The sequence below is a fragment of the Siphateles boraxobius genome, unplaced genomic scaffold, assembly GCF_051911475.1.
Source record: "Siphateles boraxobius isolate OS27281-9 unplaced genomic scaffold, OSU_SipBor_1 46, whole genome shotgun sequence".
Taxonomy (NCBI): domain Eukaryota; kingdom Metazoa; phylum Chordata; class Actinopteri; order Cypriniformes; family Leuciscidae; genus Siphateles; species Siphateles boraxobius.
Genome location: NW_027509097.1, coordinates 8868932 through 8889564, shown reverse-complemented (window position 1 = coordinate 8889564; position 20633 = coordinate 8868932). Strand labels below are relative to the sequence as shown.

At 42.9% G+C, this 20633-nt stretch overlaps 1 protein-coding gene across 2 annotated transcripts in view; it reads left to right on the top strand.

The window, feature by feature from the left end:
- Positions 1-20633, top strand: part of afap1l2 (actin filament associated protein 1-like 2) — a 46935-nt gene that overhangs the window by 4669 nt on the left and 21633 nt on the right. The gene's annotated exons all lie outside the window — the stretch shown is intronic.

Below are 20633 nucleotides of genomic sequence, written 5' to 3'. Positions count from 1 at the left end.
TCTTACTTGTGAAAAGTATCCCCGAGTGATGGTCCGCCGATTTGAGCAGGAATATACTGCACAGTGCTCTGGCATCTACTGCTGCTATGCAACGCAAATAGGAGTATGACCGGTTTAAGATGGCGGCAGCATTTCTTGCGCCACAGCGGCCAATGGGGCATCTAGTCTCTATATGATGTCTATGAGCATCCCTACTCCCTTCGAAGGGCAGATGGCAGAGCTCTTCAAGTGGGACTTGGCACTAGTGTGCCATTTATGTAGCCATTTGGAACGCACTTGATGAAGGGAGCAACGAAAGACAACGTAATTTCCAACGTAAATTTTTTCACTTGGGATGTTCCCATGACAACGCAGCACGTTGTCCATCAGCTGAATAGCTGTTCTGACGACAGAAATATAATGCTGTTAACATAACGGTTGCAAACAATTTAAAAAAATGTATTTTTACTTCACAAAAAATATGTTAAAATATGCATTTTATTTACATTATATCTGTGTGTCAGTGTCTCAACTTTAAACCTTTGGACCCTACATTACCTAACATTTCTTATGAAACGTTTCTTTATGAAAATTTAAACATAACATGAAACAATTTGTATAGTGTAACTGATGTATAGATTATTGCCTTCATGTTCTTCTTTATCTTTTTTAGTTATTTATTTTAGTTTTCAGCTCATTGCTCTTTTCTCATTTGTATTCTGATGACATTGAACATTTTGTTAATACATTTTGTATATTGTATACAAGTTGTATGTCATAATAAATGTAATCTGTGTGTTTTGCGGGGGGGAAATGTAGAATTTTGAGCTGTACACAAAGAGTATAGACGGACTATAAAAAGTATAATATTATAATATTTATAAATACAATATTATTTTAATATTATAGTTTATTTATAAAGAATATAGGCTTTCACTTCTTGTCAATAAATGTTCTTTGCTGTAAGCACGTCTATGAGCACGTCCCAGCCGGGTTCGTCACTTATTTGGTTCCCCGGAAACATTTGCGTTGTGGTCTGTGTTACTTGCAGCGCGTTTCTGTATTTGGTTGTGTTGTGAGTTTGCAGCGCGTTTCTGTATTTGGTTGTGTTGTGAGTTTGCAGCGCGTTTCTGTATTTGGTTGTTGTGAGTATTTGGAGCACGTGTGTTGTGAAACTGATGAAGATGTTTTTTTTAATTTGGTGGTGTTTTTTTCTATTTGCATGCATCTTCTTTAGGTTGCAGCACGTTGAGCTCTATATATCTATATATACGGCCACCGTATAAATCCCTGACAACATTCAAAAGACAACTGAAAGCTCATTACTCGTAAAAAAAAGTATATGCTTTCACTTTCCTTTAATCCCTCCCTATTCTAGCTTATGGTGCTCTATTCAATGTCTGAAACTTTGTATTTTGAGCACTTATGTTTGTTTGCCTCATTTCTCATTTCCTCAGTCGCTTTGGATAAAAGCTGCAAAATGAATAGGCCTGTAAATGTAAATGAATATTTTATTGCCTTGTAAAAGACCTTTACCCTTTCATTTTATTATTTATTTATTTTATTTATTTTGCAAACTTTGTAGTAAATGTAAATTGAGGCCTATTTATTTATTTATTTACTGCTATTCATTCGTTCATGAATTTATTTATTTATTGCTATTCAATCGTCCACGTATTTTATTGATTTATTTAATATTGAATTTAAGTTCAGTAATGTAGAGATTTATCTTGGAGCAGGTTGGGTTTAAAGTCTTTACTGAGGAATTTTTGAAATCCCAATGGAGAAAATGAATGAGTAAAATACTTCCGGAACCAAGACTGCTGAAAAAGTGGACAATCATTATTGCACTCAACAGACTTGCAGAGAACAGATCTGATTAAACAAAGTTAAACAAACACACCAAGCTTCAACTGAGCGGTGAAACTGCTCTAACTTGTAATCTGGCTACTTTCAATTTGGCCATGTTCAGAGTGTAATCTGCGCAACAATGCTATCGTAATATCTGTGTTTAGGGGTGGTTGATTCAGGCATGGAGGTAGTGATGTCGAGATGGCTTGATAATTCTATGCTTATCTCTTAGCAGGAGTGTCAGATGTAATTTGTTCAGGGTTAAGATTGTCAAGTCTGAGCTGGCCAAGCAATGCAGTTAAGCTGCTTGTAATTGAGTCAGTGGTGTTTCAGATCCTCTCTTGCTCAATGCTTTTCTGTTTGAGAGTTCTGATGGAGTCAAAACATTGTTTTGATTTGCCGCTGACATCTTGTTATGACTATTGAACAAAATCTCGAAATTATGTGAATGCATCATGTTCAGCCAGCACAATAACTGTATAACTTGCATCAGAATTTCTGAGAAGTCAATCTCAATGAGACGGTCGGAGACGCCAACTGCTGCTGGCTGTGCTGTGTGTTCAAAGTCTTATCTGTGTGTGATTTATGTCTATTTTCCAAGTGTCACTCTGTTTCTGTATCGCCATTTTAATATTCCCCTCATATACTATGATGGCAAGAAAATGGTTTGAAGTTAGTCCCCTAGATTTGACCCATATTAATGGCCCTTCGGTGGCCAGGAGATGAAGATTAAACAGTGTGGACTGAGTCCCTTCAATCAGTCTTGTCATCACTGATTTATCCTTCACTGAAACAATGAGGTCAGAGGCAGCGTGGCCAGGCTAAACAGAGGTGAGCCAATCAACAGCTGGGCTGGGAGAGTTAGGCTAACATAAGCACAGCCAGTGGAAAATGACAACGTTGTGAAAGGTCATGTAGTATACATGCTACAAATGAGCACTTCTTAAAATGAAATTAACATTAATGTAAGGTTAATGTAACCTATGTGTGTTTAAGGTTAATGTTCGATTTTTTTGTCCAACTTCCATTTGCTTTGTTGGCCACATTGTTCTTTATTTATTGACAAGATGATAAACATACTTACATAATCAAATTAGTTTGGGAACGGACCAGGACCCACAGTTTGGCATGCAGATTAATTGTTTTGTTTAGAAATTTTTTTACATTCAAATTCACATAAATTTTTCACCCTTCCAGTGAAGGAAGGGCAAAAGAGAACTCGTGTTTTCAGTGCGCACAGCCGCACACACTGAAGCATGCACACACAGAGTGGAGAACTGATTCCTCTTTCGCATCTCCTTGCGCTTGAACGGACACATTTACACAAAATTGTCAAAATACCCATCTCGGCAAGTATTCTCGTAAACACAGTTGGTCATGTCTCAAGTAAACGTAAACAGTTGAGAAAATAATCGAATTTGTATCATTATATTGGATCCGTGCATTCTGTCTTAAAGTGACAGCAGCATATAAAGACTAGCTGATGTCTATGTCATTAATGTTAATCAAACAACAAAACACAGCTTTAACAAACATTTATATTTAATTTATACAGTGAACACTAGTGTTATTTTTACATTTAATTAGGCCTATTACATTTCTGTACCTAAATACTACCGAACTTTAATTTGTTAGTTAGCCTAGTAGTTTTTGCTGTAAGTGCTTAATGTGTGCTTTAAGTAAAGAATGAAAAGCAAAGATACATCCGACAAAATGATCTGGTCCATGACTCAAAAACCATAATATGATTTGAACCGTGAGTTTTGTGATATCTTTTAAGCATCTTCAGTGTCGCATGATCCTTCTGAAATCATTCTAATATGCTGATTTGGTGCTCAAGAAACATTACTGATTATTCGCAATGTTGAAAGCAATTGTGCTGCTTAATAATTTTGGAAACCATGATAAAAAATAATAATTTCAGGACTCACTTTGATCAGATTCAAAAGAACAGCATTTTTTAAAGAAATCTTTTCTAACCCCATAAATGTCTTGGCTGTTGCTTTTGATCAATTTAATGCATCCTTTCTGAATAAATGGTATATGGGAGTGTAACTCTGACAGCTGACTAAATAAACTATTAACAATTAAAGCTTAGAGTATTCTCTTCCAGGAAAATGGACCAAAAATATTAATGATTTATTTTGTGCGCAGGGGTGTATTCATTTTCTTTCTTTCTTTTTTCTTTTTTTTTTGTGCCACTAGCAAATAGCAAGTAGCAAATCATTTTTGGGGTGGTTATGATGTTAACTAAAGACTTTAGCTATTTAAACTTTAGCCATCCACAATGTCTTGTTTTAATTGGAAACAAATCAACACTGGAAGGAAAACGGTGTTTGTCAAATCATTTCAGGGGATCTTTAAAGTGAGTCATTCCAAATGAAATTGCACTAAAAACAATAGGTTACCACTTAAATTACTAAACCATTTTCCTGATAATTTTAAAACTTGGACAACGTTCATGCATGTTAATGGAATTCATCGTTGACATTTTTCAAAACGTTTGCCATATAGTCTTTTTCACAATAATCAATGTCAGTGTTCCTATGTAAATATTAAATAGACATAAGCACTGTGTGAAAAAGCACTCCTTAGCCAAACAAATTTGCAAAACTACATAAAAATAAATAATTATAATTATATATATATATTTGTATATATATATGTTTGGGTAATAGTGACTCGTTCACACAAATGAACTCAGTTCCATTTCAAATTAAATACAGTAACACATGCAAAACTGTCATTGGCGCTCCAAAACTGTTATTTATTATTATCATCTGTGCAGCAAATGTCAATCAAAGTCAAAATGCTGTGCATGTGTTGAAGAGGAACAACATAAATAAATAAACCATACAGTCCAAGGACAAGTACAGCAGAAATATTTGTGAGAAAGCAGCAAACTGGGGAGGGTTTCTAAGTTTAAATCAGTGTCTTTTGTTTCTGTAGACAGTTAGAAAGGAGAAATGGGAGAGGCTGGGTGAGAAAAGTTTGTTTTATGGCTTAGTTTCTTTGTTATTTTTATTTAAAACACAACACCATAAAGTCAACATGAAATCTTATCTTTTGCTTGCTTTATGCACATTCCTGCTCTTAATGTGCATGATTCATCAGTGTGCAGTTTTTTTTCACCAGTAATAAATGTTCTCTGTTATCTTTTATTAAAATGTAGGCTACTTCCTCCACCTCTGAAATCACTTCCCATTTCGGCTGATGTCATAAATCCCACTTTTCAGTCCCTTCCCTATAACAACCTGACTCATTTCCGTGTATATCTCCTACTTTTTATGGTTCAATCATCACTTGGAAATTACACCGTCAGCGCTGGGTAAATGACTTACAAATTGTAATCCCTTAGATACAAATTACTGTACATGATAAAAATTTTAGTTAGTAACATTATCTATTAGATTACACATTTTAGACAATATAATCTGAAAACTTTTTGATTACTTAAGATTACTTTTTTATAATATTGGTTTGAATGAATAGTATAATATTGTACCATATGTGACCCGTCACATAAACCAGGGACACAAGTCGGCAGCACAACTTTCGAGCAAAATGAGAAAGAAGAGGTTTTTTTTCAAAATTGGTGAATATCAATTTTTTGCAGAATCTGTTAATTGAAATCACGAAGAAGCCTCTCCATGTTTGAGATAGCAGTATTGGTATATTTAAAAGCTTACATTTTGAGGTTGAAATCGGCTTGTTTTCGGAGATTCTAGCATGCAGTAGGGGCGTGGCGTGTCATTGTATGTGTGTATTTCCATACTGAATAACCTGGCGCTTTAGCCCCCGCCCTCCAAGTGAACCGCATGGCTACTTATTATGTGCTCTGGCCGGCTCTATCTGATATCAAAATTCAATGAAGATGGATGCCGCAAAGATTGTCGCAGACGAGATGAACCGTCTGGCAGTTACACCGAAAATGTTTTCGGCGCACTTCGTGGGCTCGGGAAACTGAACCGGAGGTATTGGCGCGGCGCGCGCGCCCTCAGTGCTTGAATACGGCGGCTCGGCTCGCTGACAGCGGTGGCTGGCTGTTTCATATGTGACGTCCCGATTGCTTTGAATTGGGAACGTTTTGTGAACAGGGAACAGAGTTAATGGACTGGCAACAATCTCCATAGAACATGAACTGGCACAGAGAATCGAAATAGAGGATGCAGTTAAGACCTTTGCTGCGATGAAGGCCTGCCGTGCGTGTTTCTGAAATGTAAGTTAAGCTTAATTTGCTCTTTAGTCGTTATTTAAGATGCTGAACCTGCTGATGATATAATGTGCTTGCGGACATTTCATTTATGTGTGTATACGCACATAAGAAAGTGGTGCAAAGAGATTTGCAACAGTAATTTGAGGAGGTGAAATGTGATTATTTGGAAAATTCCTGTCATAAACTTTAATATTGCATACCTGTCAAGTATCCCGTTTTGGCCGGGAAAGTCCCGTATTTAACCCTTCTTTCCCGCCGTCCTCCCGCATTAGTATTTTCCCGTAAATCTCCCGTATTTTAACCTGCGCTATTAAAAAATAATAATGGCCCGGACGGATTAAAAAAAAAAAAAAAAACATTCGCAATCTGAGCTCTGTCACTAGCCACGCGATAACTGCCACCTCCAGTAGCCTACTACAGGTACAGTTGTCGCGAGGTTAGTGTGTGAGAGGTCAGATGATGAGTGACAACGCGAAAAAAGAATCTATGAATAAAAATACAAAGAGAAATAAAACATATTTTATAATTATTTATTTTATGTTGTCATGCTTTTCCAAAGTAGGGTTTAGGGGGAATTTATTTCATAAATTCATGAAAAGCTAATAATTAATTCAATCATATAAAAGTTCAATTATACGAAATAAATAATTTGAAAATAAAAACAATCAAAATAAAACTATAACTTAAATAGATGAAATGTTTCAGTTGTTTATGCTGTGCGGCCTCTAAATTTCCCATGTAATTAAAGTCGCCTGACCCACGGCCGGTCTGTGTGTGCAATTCCACAAAACGATTTCAGAAAGGAACATTTTAAAAATAATTAAAAAAAATAATTAGGGAGAATCAATTAATTCTGAATAATTTACTGCCAGTTTGTGAATATTAATTAGGTAATGTAATCAATAAAAACATAACTATTCTGATTATGAGTATTTTAAAATGTAATATAATCGAATTGAATAATTGACGACAGGCTGTGGAATTATTAGAAAATAATGCACACCGAGGTGGTAATGTGGCCACGACAAGAAGCAGAGTGCATTATTTTCCTAGTAATTCAACAGACCGGAGTTAATTATTAAACCTCAAGACATTGTTCAGATCAGTGGCGGATGCAGAACGTGACAGATGGGTGGGCCTGGATTAAGTCGAGGTGGGCCTGAATCTAGGGTTTAGTATGCTATATTTATGGAGATGAGAAATAAAAACCGCACTGTACAGCTATGATCAGCTCTTCGGCCGAGCTTTCAAAGTTGTTAATACGGAAAGACCGATGCTGACCGGTTGTTTTTTGTCAGATGACCTTGCGGCACTCTCTGAAAAGTTGAGATGTTTTTCATCTCGCCGCGACATATAGGCGCGCCTGGAAAAACGAGCGCGCTGCAGCCTGCACCACATGCGTATGGCAACTGCAAGCAGTGTTGCCAGATTGGAAATGTCCAATTATCGTACCAGGAGTTCAAAATGATCTATTTGGAAGAACATTATCGTACACGACGTAAACGTGAAGAATACAGCTATTTATCCCAACATGTAGGATGGATTAGATGGAGCAGTGTTGACGTGCGGCCGGGCGACATGTGTGGTGCCTGTGTGTGTGTGTGTGTGTGTAGGCTATAGGCTACGTGCTTGCGTGCAGGCAGGTGAGCCTGCAAAATGATTCTGGGTCAGAGAGAGAAGCGGTAGGATGTGTGTTTGGACGAACGACTGAAAACTCTGAAATTATCTTACATTATGGGATTTTTTTCATTTTTGATCGTACAGAGGTCAAAATTATCGTACAAATACGATAATTATCGTCCATCTGGCAACACTGATGGCAAGCTAAAGTATTCATAAAGCATGCGGGACGCGCGATTTGCCATAAAAGCGCGCGTTCTTAACGTGCACTTTGTGGTCACGGAAAACGCGCGCCAGAAATTTGTGGTTTTTGCATTAAAATAATAAATAAATAATGTATGAAACTTTATTGTAAAGTGTTACCGGAATTACAACTGGAAAATTTGCGAGATGTGTCTCGAACGAAGGGATTAAGGGACTGTCCGAGGTGCTGAAATAAAAAACAGTGAACTTGAAACCGAGAGTTGTTTTTCTTTTCTTGTTACAAAAACACTTCAGAGGCATAAAACACCTGCAGACAGAAACAATGTCATTTAAATAGCAGATCATACGTCAATGACGCACGTATTGATGCAAAAAACGCGCGTTTCTGACGCGCATTTTCCGTGACCACAAAGCACACGTTAACAACGCGCGCTTTTATGACAAATCGCGAGTCCCTTGGCAGTCGAAACGCATGCGTTTGACGAGTCAATCAGATGCCTGACCATGTCTTTCACGACCGCGTCGCTTCCATTATGAGCGCGTAGGCCTACATCTGAAATAACAAACTTGAGCGCGCAAAAGACGCGATATGTGAACGGGCCCGTCTTTGTCTTTCCAAGACACGGTGTTCATGTGAACAATGAGCCTCGTCCCCTCTCCTTGCAAGGGTGTCAAAGTCTGGACAAAATATGTACAGTGACATGACATAACTGCCAGATTCAAACTGTGCGTTCGCGCGTTGGCTGGCGCTGAGCCAGAGATGGACGCGCTCAGGCTTGTCATATATCATATAAAGTGTTCGTCGTTCCGTAAATGGCCAAACTTAATTCATTATTATTATTATTATTATTATTATTATGCAAATTAAAAATTTCGTTTTTATTAATCTGATTGGGTGGGCCACCTGTCAATCTTGGTGGGCACGTGCCCACCCAGGCCCGCCCATAAATCCGCGCCTGGTTCAGATGATGTATTTCAAAACATTTGTCAAGTTTTTGTCCTTAAAACAGTCTTGTGTGTAGGAATAATTCCAAAAAATCATTTTACAGCTAGTAATGGAGGCTCGAACCACGAATAGCAGTCTAATGCAGTTATTAGAGAGAGAGAGAGAGAGAGAGAGAGAGAGAGAGAGAGAGAGAGAGAGAGAGAGAGAGAGAGAGAGAGAGAGAGAGAGATTGATTAAGCGTCTGTGAATAACCTGAGTTAGTGTGCGTCTCTCAACAGTGTTTGACAGCAGGTCTCTACTTATAGCAAAAGTGTAAGTTTATCTGCTTCAAGAACAGTGCATTATTACCTCGCCAGTGAGAAATATCTTGGTATTTATTAAGTTGCTAAACTGTTTTACTGATGAAAATATCAGAGAAGCACTGACAGTTCGTTTCTGTAGAAGTGTGTGACTGTACTTTATGTGTGAGAAAAAGAGCATGTGCTTTCCGTACATAATAAAACATAATTTAACATAACATAATTTTGTGGCAAAAACATGGAAAAATTTGTCATTTTAACCTATTGTTTACTATATTTATTTGCTTTGTCATTGTCTGGATTTTGGTTCCTTTCTGCTCTAAGGACCTTTGAAATAACTGAAATCATTTGGCGAAGTGATATAGAACTATAATGCAGTCAAAATCTGCCTCGAAATACTTTAGCCGTGCATTTCCCTGAAAATAATTGCACACCTTAGAATGTTCGTCAGCCAATCAGATTCAAGCATTCAGCAGCCCAGTGTTATAAAGTAATATAAATGAAGTTCCAAGTGCCCAATCAAAAGGAAAACCATTTTAGGAAATCAACATCAATTTATGAAGTCAACGTATGTGATGTTCTCTCAACATTTTCAGTTGTATAGTATTTGGCTTTTGTTATCCAATTTATTTTATTTCAGCTTTATTCAGTAAAGTTTAATTTAACATTAAAAACAGTGGTGTGCATTGCTTTTTGGAGTACTCGGGGTGTAGGCTGTAGTAGATGACACAGCAAATGTCTGTAGAGTGCTGATTTCATCTCCATGAGATAAGATTCAAGGCCCAAGGCAGTTTAGTAATGTGCAAAGGTATTGCAGTGTTTTTCAGAAGAATAATGATGTGGTTCATAGCTGCACCCACACAAGGTTTTATCCACCTTTGTACCTGTACTGAGTTTTCACTTCAGTTTTTACTGTAAAGAAAGAGGTTACTCAGCTCCTCTCCATGTATACAATATTAAAGTAGTCAAATGTATTTGACCGTAGGTCTCTACAGATCTCATCCATAACTCGGTCTCTCTCCAAAATTGTGATTATAAATGGTCCAGACAAAAGAAAACATTTTGACTCCTTTTGATAAGGAGTAAATGTAATTTGTAACCCAGTTTTTCGGAGCAATCTGATTTTCTGTTGCCAGTGCTCCTGATTGCTTAATCTAAATAAACTAAAAAACGCATAAAGTGGAGCCAGCGGGGCCAGACATAATGCAACATTCCTGGGTCGAGACATTAGGCCATGTATTAAATTGTACTTGTTGCTGTAACTTGTTGGCTAATAGATTGATGTTTAAGTGCATGGGTGTGATCAGCATTTTGCTGAAACGTGACACAGTATGTTTTAATTTATGTAGTACAGAGTTATATATAATTGATTCAATTTTAATGAGAAATTTCATTTGGGTGGGCGCGTATATATTTGTTTTTAGTAAAGATTCATTGTGGTTGTTGCGTTTGAGAGACATTGAAACCAGACTATTATGATATCTCATTAAACATGATGAAACCAGTCTATATTTCTGGTGGTGTTTAAAGATGCTTGTATGTTTTTGTGCGGAAGCTTGATTATGTAGATTATGTGTTCTGATTATGTAGCAATTTTGTTTTGATTTTATGTTCACTGGTAAAAATCATCAATTAACAGAGTTCATGGACTTTGCTGTTCATGCTGAGTATGTAAAATTGTAGTATCAGTAGAAAAAGATGTAATAGTTTTCAAATGATTGATTTGGCTGGGTTTGAGTCGCCAGGTATCTCGTTCGTGACAAGTCTGCAACTTTGATGACCGCAGCACATTGCAGTTTCTCATTTAACATGCAAAAAGGGGCATACAAGAAGTACCATGGTTATAGTAGTGGGCGAATATCGCCTTTTTAAATCTAAGGGTCAGATAGGTGAAAATATTTAAAGGCGGACGTTGTACAATAGTTATTTGTTTATAGCAAGAGCTGTAGCAGTAATTATTGAAATCCATTTACTTAAAATCTCAAGCAACTGTATAGTACAGATCCATCTTTGACTTGTGTATTGTTTATGCAGCATGCATATTGACCTGACATTGAGCGTGTTTGTGAAGTGCTCTTTCTAGAGGTATATGAAAGATCAGTGCTTCTGTTCTGCTTTTCTGCAGTCTCAGGATGGTTAGTGTCATCTGTTCCCTTTAAACAAGAATAGAGAATTCTATACAAAAAGCAAACACCAAAAAACATGTCATCACTGCAGTGATTGCCCTCCCACATGGAGATTCAGGCTTTGACTCTGGAATCAAATAAATGATGTGCTGTGACACGTCGCCTTGAGCTGAGCTAAGTATATGAGCCACAGCTGGAGCCTGGCTGCATTTTAAGTGTCAGACAGGAATTGTCTGTAAACAATTAAACCACTTAGGACACTAACCCAAGCCAGAGCGGTATCAAAATCTCCTCGTCCACTCGATTTAAACTTGTGTTTATTATGCCAGCTCTGATACACCAAATGCTCTGTGGCTTTGATTCTGGGAAGAGCGATGCTTAACCTTACAATTTACCACGAGCATGTGTCTAAAATCAGTTCAATAGCCACTAAAGACAAACAAGCACAGCGACAATGTACACAGTGTGAGATGGGTTTTATTGAAGTCTTCCTCATTCCATCAAACACTTGCTCTGTGGATCAGCCGCAAAAAGAATTTCTTTGTCTGACTGCAAACTAAAAATCCAGAAATAGTGTAGGGTTTACAAAACACTATCAAACACCTTTATTTGCAATCATTTGTCCTGGAATGAGGAAGTGTTTTTTTTAACATCAGAAAGAAATCCCCCCTTTTCTGCAAAGATCCAGCCTTTTCCTCATTCCTTTAATCAAAGTGAAATTGTTGATCATTTGTTAGCATATTTTCTGACTCTCTGCCCTTTTAGTCGGTGACTGTCGTATGATAGACAGTCTAAAGAGTCAATGTCAAACCCAGGTTTCATTACTCTGAGGAAGTGTGAGCGGTTCTAGTGCTTACAGGGATGTAACATTCTCGTTCTCACTGTTTGCAGAGTTTAATGGGCTTGGGGCCAAACTATCCAACGGAAATTCGGCCCTTGTTGGACTAGAGTCAGCTGACTCCACATTCCCATGGTCCCTCCAGAGAAGGGCATCGAAGTCAATCTTCGAAAACACACCGCAAAGAAAATGTTTGGACAAATGCTCAGCTCAGCATCATGGGAAGAGAATACATGACAATATTGAAGGGATAGTTCATCCAAAAATGTTAAATCTTTTATTAGATCTTTTATTCAACCTCATGTTGTTCCAAACCTGTATGACTTTCTTCTTAGGAGCACAAAAGAGGAAATATTGAAAAAAGGTCTCAGAGTTGTAATATTACAATGAATGTCAGTGGTGTACAATGTTGTTTTGGACCCCATTAACTTTCATTGTATGGACAAAAACAGTTGAAATTCTTCAAAATATTTTATTTTTATGTCTTGCTGAAATAAAACTTTTAACTTTTTTAATTTAAAAGTTACTTTATCTTTTTTTGTGGAAATCAACAGGATGTGGCATTTACGCTACTTTAAGATTTGTTGTGTGTGTTCAGGTAGTTGGCCATTTTTGTGGGTGGAAAACCAAAAGAACTTGTGAATTCTTGTGAACTTGATGTTGATGCTAAATGAAGCCACAATCTGTTTGGGGAATATTTGCTGCTTACATAAAATGTATGTGTTAGAACCACATTTTACGAAAAAATCCCTACAAATAGTAATGCCATCAAGTAGTATGTACTTTAAAACTTTGGATCTACTTTGATACATCATTATCTTCATAAAGATGATCTTTTTAAATAATCCTATCAGTGTACTAAATATAAGCAGATACTGAATATAATTGAGGAAATATCGAACATTGAACACACTCGCATGTTATGTCCAGTGAGCTTGTTTATCTGTTTGATGTCTTTGTCAGGGATTTTATCTTTCATACAGGAGTTCTTCTCAGGAGCTATTTATGCACGCAGAGATAGATGGATAAATGTTATCTGTCTCTGAGGAGGCGGACAAGAATGTTCAAATAAATCCTGCGCTCCTTAAGCTATGACTTCCTATTGTGCTTAACATGTCTCGAAGCATGTCTTACTCTCACAGTAATTGCAGAAATGCCACTATTACCATTGACTAAGTAATAATAGACAGACAATAAAATATTTGATGACAGCTTTATCATTATAGCAGCAGCAACGTGTATGACACTTATCTTGATGGTGTCGATTTCAAAACTAAAAACAGATACAGATGTGTATCTGCTACAGACATATATATGGAAAGGATTGTTCCATGTTTATATGCATAAGACTTGTTGACAAAGGACATGTCAGTTGAGTTTTTTAGCATTAAGGTTTGAATTTAAAATCTGCATTTATTTGACATGTTTTGCCATTTTTAATCAGTAGCTGGTTTGCTGTTCGTGTAATCTGACAAATTATTTTTTTAAAGTATAAATATATATGTAAAAAATGTCAGTAAAGATTTAGATGCATATAACACTAGTATCAGTGCTTGAAACTTCAAGTCAACAATCTATAAATGAATGATATTCAGCTCATTGTGCATGCTAAAGAAAACTGCTTATCTGCCTTAGTCACGGCAATGAGTAATCCAGTGTTACTGAAATATTCACAGCAAACTTTAATTATTTAATGGCGTTCATTCTGCTCTATCCATTGTCCGAACAGAAGATCATCTGGGTAGGGACACTGCTTACTGGAGAAAGACAGATATTGCCTAGTGTTGCATCACCAAACTGAATTGGGCCTATCCTTCCTAAAGGCAGGGTAAAACACTAAAGTAAAGTAAACTTTAAAGTAAACATCACCACTGTAGAAGCTATAAGCGAAACATCAACGAGGGTTGAATAGTTTTATAGGTCATCTCACTAGTTTAGAAACTAGAGAAGTTTATATTTAACCAGTAAGGTACAAGAAGCTTGAATGTAAATAAACTAAAGGGTTTTTATAGCCAAGTGCCTGAATAAAGTGCCCTTTATCTCTGAATATATTCCCAGCAGCAAGTGCCTTGTTGCTTTTATTAGAATGGTTATTGGATTATGAAAATATAATATAGTCCCTGACATGTAAATGCACCTAGTGTTACGGTTAATAGTTAATTTATCTGTGCTGTGCAACGAAACATCTAGGTGAATGGATGTTGCACATCATAGCTGTTTGTATTTCTTGTATTTTAGCGTGGCTAGAATCCTCTGTTGACCAAAACTTGGACCAGAACTTTCAGTTTTTAAGATGCTGAGTACTATTTATTTAACATTATAATTGCTCAAAACGTGAATGCTAGACATCAAATCTCTCATCTTCATGTCATTGGTGCATTACATAAATGTAATTTGAATCCGAAATTTTAAGTATGATGACCAAATATTTAAATGAACAGGAGAGTGATTGCTAGTAAGTTAACTAACAACCAGCACTCACTCATTTGTCATTTAAATACCACAAAACGAAGACAAATGACATATTTATTAGACTAAATGGAATGGAATGTGGTTGAAAGGAGTTTGATAGTTTTTGTTTTTGCATGCATCAGTTCTTGATAGCCTTATGTGGAGTTTTAATGAGATGTTAATGGCACATATCAATCTATACTTTCTGTTTCATTTCCTTTTTTGAGCTTGTATCCAGTAAGGTCATTTCTGTTGTAAGGCAGTATAATTCTTGAGAGGAGAAAAACAGACAATGGCCCACATAATCAAGACTGGGACGCCCAGTTTGCTGTTGACCCCTGAGGGTGTGTGGGTAGAGGGACAAGGATACGTCATGGGTTGTTGAGAGAGGCGGTGGGGGTAGAGTGACAAAGCCTCATCATTCACCCCCACACTGACTCTCTCAACAACCCATTATCCTTCGCTTAAGCTGCTGCTAACTAGCTTCACACAATAACAAAAGGCTAAATAATAGAGATATTGTCAACAATTAGCAAAACATTCAAAATTAACCTCATTTTACATAATGAGGAAATAGTTGGTTTTGTTATGAAACCTACTTGGTCTAATGGTGTAATATACAGCAATCACTTTCAATGTTAGTGAAGCACTGCTTGAAAGGCACAAGTGATTCACCTTTGTGCTATCAGGCATTGGTAATTTTCAACTGATTGAAAACGTCTACGGTTACGTATGTAACCCTCGTTCCCTGAGTAGGGAACGGAGACGTTACGTCGGATGACGACGAATGGGGTTTCGCTTAGAAAGCCTATCAACTTCGAGTATTACAAAACGAGCCAATGGCAAAGAAATGCCATGGGTCTGCGGAATTTGCATGGCGTAACTCCGCCCCACCTCGTGGGTATAAAAGGAGGAAGCCGGCAGCAAGCAGATATGTTTCTTCGCTGAGGAGCCAAGACTGAGCTCAGGCGATCCCCGCGGTACAGCGGAAAGTGGCAGGCAGACGTAACGTCTCCGTTCCCTACTCAGGGAACGAGGGTTACATACGTAACCGTAGACGTTCCCTTTCGTTGTCACTCCGAGTTACGTCGGATGACGACGAATGGGGTTACCAGTCTAATCACGCCACCTTCTCAGCTGTCTTCCAGTGCCCTGCGTAATCGAGATCCCTGTCAGCCTGGACAAAGGACTCCATATAACACAGGAATACCAAGGTACACTGGGAAGCATATCCCAAGCTAGGGGAAGTATGCAATTAATGCCAGCCCGGAGGGGGGGGACTTAGAGAATACACATATGACCCGAAGGAAGCATATGGGAAACACTGGGGTGTCCAGCCGCAGGTGGAATATTTCAACCCCAGGGGTGGCAAGGTGGCTTGCCAAGGGAAAGACACACGCTCAGAGAGGCTTACAGTGGAAATACACATGTGGGGGTCGCTCAGAGGAGGGACCATGCACACGGGAGGCACCTAGCCGACGCACAGGCAATAGACACTGGCGCCGACGTCAGGAGTGCTGGAGGAGCTCAGGGCTTTCGGAGAAGCTCACCTGAGAAAATATCGCACGTATCCAGTCCGTGGAGTGGAATGGCGAGCAAGCGAAGACACCTGAGCGGGTCCGGTACTAGCTGGTTGAAGCGAGTACACGAGAGGACACAGGCTCCACTCGGAGATTATAGAATCTGGCGAATGTGTTAGGTGTCGCCCAGCCTGCAGCTCTGCAGATGTCTGTTAGCGAGGCGCCATGCGCTAGAGCCCAAGAGGACGCCACACTCCGGGTGGAGTGGGCAGTCACACCAAGGGGGCACGGTCGACCTTGCTGCTGGTAAGCCAAGGCAATGGTGTCCACTATCCAGTGAGACAACCTTTGCTTGGAGAGAGCCTTTCCCTTCAGCTTCCCACCATAACAGACAAAGCGCTGGTCTGAGGTCCTGAAACACTGCGTTCTGTCTACATAGGCGCGGAGAGCGCGTACTGGACAGAGCAGTGCCAAGGCTGGGTCTGCCTCCTCCGAGGGCAGCGCTTGCAGGTTCACCACCTGGTCCCGGAAGGGAGTGGTAGGAACCTTGGGCACATATCCAGGCCGGGGTCTCAGGATCACGTGAGAGTAAGCCGGCCCAAATTCCAGGCACGCTTCGTCAACGGAGAATGCGTGCAGGTCCCCAACCCTCTTGATGGAGGCCAGTGCAACCAGGAGCGCTGTCTTCATAGACAGGAACTTAAGCTCAACTGATTGCAGGGGCTCAAAGGGAGCACTCTTCAGGGCAGTTAGAACCACTGAGAGGTCCCAAGAGGGAACGAGAGGAGGACGAGGAGGATTCAGTCTCCTCGCTCCTCTCAGGAACCTGATGATCAGGTCGTGCTTCCCCACCGACTTACCTTCGATGAGGTCATGATGTGCGGCAATGGCGGCAACATAGACCTTCAGGGTGGAGGGAGACAGCCTTCGCTCCAGCCCCTGTTGAAGGAAGGAAAGCAAAACACTGATCGAGCATCTCCGGGGGTCTTCTCGGAGAGAAGAGCACCAGTTGACGAAGAGGTTCCACTTCAACGCATAGACGTGTCTCGTGGACGACGCTCTAGCGGAAGTGATGGTAGCCACCACCGCTGGTGGTAGGGTACTCAAACCTGCCTCGTCCCATCCAGGAGCCACACGTGGAGGTTCCAAAGATCGGGACGAGGGTGCCATAGGGTGCCCCGTCCCTGAGAAAGAAGGTTCTTCCTCAGAGGGATCGGCCAGGGAGGTGCTGTCGCGAGGAGTACTAGTTCGGGGAACCAGGTCCGGTTGGGCCAGTAAGGGGCAACCAGAATGACCTGCTCCTCGTCCTCCCTGACCTTGCGCAAAGTGTGCGCAAGAAGGCTCACTGGGGGAAACGCATACTTGCGGCCCTGCGGCCAGCTGTGCGCCAGAGCATCTGTGCCGAGCGTGCCCTCGGTCAGGGAATAGAACTGGGCGCAGTGGGTCGAGTCGTGAGAGGCAAACAGATCTATCTGCGCGTCCCCGAACTGGTCCCAAATCAGCTGAACCGACTGGGGATGGAGTCGCCATTCTCCAGGGAGGGGCTGAAGCCGTGAGAGCTCGTCGGCTGCACAGTTCAGCGCTCCGGGAATGAAGATGGCTCGAAGCGACCTCAGATGCTTCTGACTCCATAGGAGGAGGTGGCGAGCGAGTTGTGACATACGGCGGGAGCGTAGACCACCTTGATGGTTGATGTACGCTACAGTGGCGGTATTGTCTGAGCGGACTAGTACGTGTTGACCCCTGAGCAACGCCCGGAAGCGGTGCAGGGCAAGGCGTACTGCCAACAACTCGAGGCAATTGACATGCCACAGCCGCTGGGGTCCTGTCCAGGAGCCCGCAGCAGCATGTCCATTGCACATGGCGCCCCAGCCCGTGGTGGAGGCATCTGTTGAGACAACAACATGCCGGGAAGCTCGAGCCAGGGGGACACCGGCCCTGAGAAAATCGAGGTTCGACCACGGGGTGAAGAACTGACGGCAGGTCGGAGTAACTGGTACTCGGAACGTGCCGTGTTGCCATGCCCACCTCGGGACTCGGTCGCGAAGCCAAAGCTGAAGCGGTCTCATATGAAGCAATCCGAGCGGCGTGACCGCGGCTGCAGATGCCATATGCCCCAGGAGCCTCTGAAAAAGTTTCAGTGGAACCGCACTCTTGCCCTCGAATTGTCTCAGGCAAGTCAGCAGTGACTGCGCGCGCTCGCTCGTAAGCTGCGCGGACATGGCGACCGAGTCGATGTCCATACCGAGAAAAGAGATCCTCTGCACGGGGCAAAGTTTGCTCTTCTCCCAGTTGACCCGAAGGCCCAGACGGGCTAGGTGCCGGAGCACTAGGTCCCTGTGTTCGCAAACCTGATCTCGAGAGTGAGCTAGGATCAGCCAGTCGTCGATATAACTCAGGATGCGAACCCCTTGCTCTCGAAGGGGAACAAGGGCCGCCTCGACGACCTTCGTGAAGATGCGAGGAGACAGGGCTAGCCCGAAAGGGAGAACCGCGTACTGGTATGCCTGCCCCTCGAAAGCAAACCGGAGGAACGGTCTGTGTCGAGGAAGAATGGAGACATGAAAGTAGGCGTCCTTCAGGTCGATCGCTGCAAACCAATCCTGGGGCCGTATGCATTCGAAAACGCGTTTGGCGGTGAGCATCTTGAACGGCATCCGATGAAGGGAGCGGTTCAGCACGCGCAAGTCCAGGATTGGCCGTAACCCACCGGTTTTCTTGGGGACAATGAAGTAGGGGCTGTAGAAGCCGGACCTCATCTCGGCTGGAGGGACAGTCTCGATTGCACCCTTCGCCAGCAGGGTGGCAATCTCTGCTCTCATGATAGGGGCATTGCCACCGACCAAAGTGGAGCGGACTCCCCTGAAGCGGGGAGGAGACCGTGCGAACTGAATCGCATAGCCGAGCCTGACGGTACGCGCGATCCAGTGGGACAGACGGGGAAGCTCTAGCCAGGCTCCCAGGAACTGAACCAACGGGATCATGCGGGCCACAGGCGTCCCCCCGGAGGGGCAGCGAGGCGGAGTAACTGGCCCAGATGTGGACGGCATAGCGGCCCGGAGAGGGGGCACAGTTAGCAACCGCACCCTGGCAGAGGGGGCCAGGGGAGGACCAGGCTGGTCGTCCCGCGGGGGCCTGCTCTGCCAGGGGTCTGGCGACAGAGGGGGACAAGGGCGAAGCGGTCCGTGGACGGCACGCCGTGTCAACCGCCTCTGGGACAGAGGGGGGCGAGGAGAGCACGGCTTGTGGGCGGCGCTCTGTGTCGCCCGAGAACTCTGTGAGCTCAGGGAAGAGGGGATTGTTTCTGTCTTTAACCACATTAGGGTGCTGCCCACCCGTGGGTGAGCAGCGGGGAGTGGAGAACAAAAGATTCTCCCCCGGCCCTCCACCGGGGGAAGGAGTGGTCCTGCTACCACCTCCTGAGAAACAATCATCATCCCTGAGCAGCCCGTCTCAGGAGCGCCGCTTGGCCCGGCGTTTAGCGGGGGGCGGGGCAGGAGAGGGCTGTGGCGCCTTCTTACGGCTTCCTCCGCGACCGGCCCTGGGTGGAGGCTGCTGCGTGGTCCGGGCGGGAGGGGCGGGAGCCGCAGGAGGGCGCCCTCGGCGGGAAACAGGTCGAGGCGTCTGCCCGGCCGGCAAGGTGGAGGCAGCAGCGGGCCGGCGGGGCAGAATGTGTTTGATGGCCTCGGTCTGTTTCTGGGCAGTTGAAAACTGTTGGGCAAAGTCTTCAACTGCACCGCCGAAGAGGCCGGCCTGGGACAAGGGGGCGTTAAGCAGACGGGTCCGCTCAGCGTCCCGCATGTCAGCCAGGTTCAGCCACAGATGTCGCTCCTGGACCACAGCTGTGGACATCACCAAACCCAGGGAGCGCGCGGTAACCTTCGTCGCCCGGAGAGCAAGGTCGGTCGCGGCGCGCAGCTCATCAAAGAGCCCTGGGTTTGTCCTACCCTCGTGCATGTCTCTGAGCATCTGGGCCTGGTAGACCTGCAGAGTGGCCATAGCATGCAGTGAAGCAGCCGCCTGTCCCACCGCTCTGTAAGACTTCGCCACCAGGGTCGACGAAAATCTACAGGCTTTGGATGGGTGCTTAGGCTCGCCCCGAGAAGAAGCACTCTGCGGACATAGTTGCATGGCAACAGAGCGTTCAACCGGGGGAAGCCCAGTGTACCCACGGGCAGCTGCCTCATCGAGGGGAGGAAAGGCGGATGAGACCAGCGAGCGGTCCCGAGAAGACAGGGGGGTCTTCCAGGACTTCGAGATCTCATCATGCACATCCGGGAAGAAAGGTATTGGGGTTTGCCGAGGACGAGGGTCGGCGGCCTTACCCAAAAACCAATCGTCCAGCCGCGAGCGCTCAGGACAGGGTGGAGGCCTCCACTCAAGTCCGATGCTCGCGGCTGCCCGGGAAAGCATGGCCGTCATCTCCGGATCAGACTCGAGCACAGCCGTATGCACACCGGAAGGTGGCAGCTGTGACGAGCCCTCACTTCCAGAAGAGTCAAACCCGCCTAGTGATGCTGCAACAGACATGGCATCTTCCTCTGTAGCTTCAACTGAAGCCCGCGGGCCACCAGAGGGTAGAC